At 55.9% G+C, this 1,466-nt stretch overlaps 1 protein-coding gene across 1 annotated transcript in view; it reads right to left on the bottom strand.

The window, feature by feature from the left end:
• The window catches only part of SCUBE3 (signal peptide, CUB domain and EGF like domain containing 3), an 18,568-nt gene extending 17,493 nt beyond the window's left edge, over nt 1-1,075 (bottom strand). The window contains exon 1 of the mRNA XM_015560847.1: nt 950-1,075. The gene's annotated coding sequence lies outside the window, so the exon portion shown is untranslated. The remainder of the gene's footprint in view (nt 1-949) is intronic.
• Nucleotides 1,076-1,466: the final 391 nt, after the last annotated feature.

The raw sequence follows: 1,466 nt of genomic DNA, 5'->3' as shown, positions 1-1,466 counted from the left end.
CTCGCTGGGAGTGGGAACATAGAAGACTGGTTCCGCTGGGTTTGGAATGTGACTGGGTTTGAAGGCAGCTCGGTGGTCAGGAGGCTCTCCTAGGCCAAGGGGACCTCAGATAATTCCTCAAATAATTTCTGCTTTTCTGGGCATCCTTCCTGTTGCTTCTCTTCCTCTCCTGGTCTATTCTTCCAGGCCCCTGCGTCTGTGATGGCACCAGAGAGAAAGAACTTGGGGAAGGACCCCGGGTTCCTATCTCAGATGCTGTGGGATTCAGTTTGTCTGCTTGGGGAGGAGTCTGACATGGTCCTGGCAAGTGATAGAAACCAAAGTTGAGTTTAGTTACTTGGAGATTCTCCTCTTTCTCATCCAGCTCCTGGGACAAAGGAGGTCAGGTCAGACAGGCCTCAGAGGCGAGGAGAGGGCGCCTGGAGAGTTCAGAGAGCGCTGGGAGGCCAGCCCTTTGCCACAGAGGCTCCCCAAGGCGCAGGGAGCAGAAGCAGGCATTGATGATGACTTCAGGAATGTCGATGATGACGTCCTGTGTATGGAGCACCCACCCTGTGCCAAGGACTGTCCAGGGCTCCTTACACATGTTCTATCAGGGGGTCTCGCCGGGAGCCCTTCGAGCAAGCTGAGGTTCCCAGAGACTGTGAATCTGCCCAAGGCCACATCCCTGGTGAGCAGCAGGGCCAGGGTCCGTCCGCAGCAAATCGCCACCCACAGGCCCTCACGGGCTATGCCCACCACTGTGGTCGCTGGCCGTGCCCTCTCCTCTGCTGTGCTCACCCAGCGCAGGACTAGGTCACCCCAGTGCCAGTCTCAAAGGGGTGGCGGCCCTTGTTCTCTATTTTGCAGCTGTTTTGGTTACTTTCCTCGCCTTGTTTGGGAAATGGGAAAGGCTGGAAACACCGCCTTCCCCACCAGACCCCCCTCCCACGCCCCCTCTCTTGCTCACCCAGACAGTTGTGCCCATCATGTGCCAGGTGGAATCCGTCGTAGCAGGTGCATCGGTAATTGCCAGGGATGTTGACACAGTCGTGCACACAGCCCGCATTGTCCTCTCGCTCGCACTCGTCCACATCTGCGGGCAAAGGGGAGCTGGGACGCTGGACCCACCTACATGCCCCCCGCTCTCCAGCCCTGGGCTCAGCCCTGAGATGGTTTTTAAAAAACCACCTTGTTGCCGAAACCGGTCTGGCTCAGTGGATAGAGCGTCAGCCTGCGGACTGAGGGGTCCCGGGTTCGATTCCGGTCAGGGGCATGTACCTTGGTTGCGGGCACATCCCCAGTGGGGAGTGTGCAGGAGGCAGCTGATCGGTGTTTCTCTCTCATCGATGTTTCTAACTCTCTATCTCTCTCCCGTCCTCTCTGTAAAAACTCAATAAAATATATTTAAAAAAAATAAAATAAAATAAAAAACCACCTTGTCTGTGTGCGTCTGTGCATGTGTGTATCTCTGTGTGTGCGCTTAC

Source organism: Myotis davidii, unplaced genomic scaffold (genome assembly GCF_000327345.1).
Source record: "Myotis davidii unplaced genomic scaffold, ASM32734v1 scaffold1036, whole genome shotgun sequence".
Lineage (NCBI taxonomy): Eukaryota > Metazoa > Chordata > Mammalia > Chiroptera > Vespertilionidae > Myotis > Myotis davidii.
The sequence above is the reverse complement of the archived record's forward strand: the minus strand, read 5'-3'. Positions and strand labels throughout refer to the sequence as shown.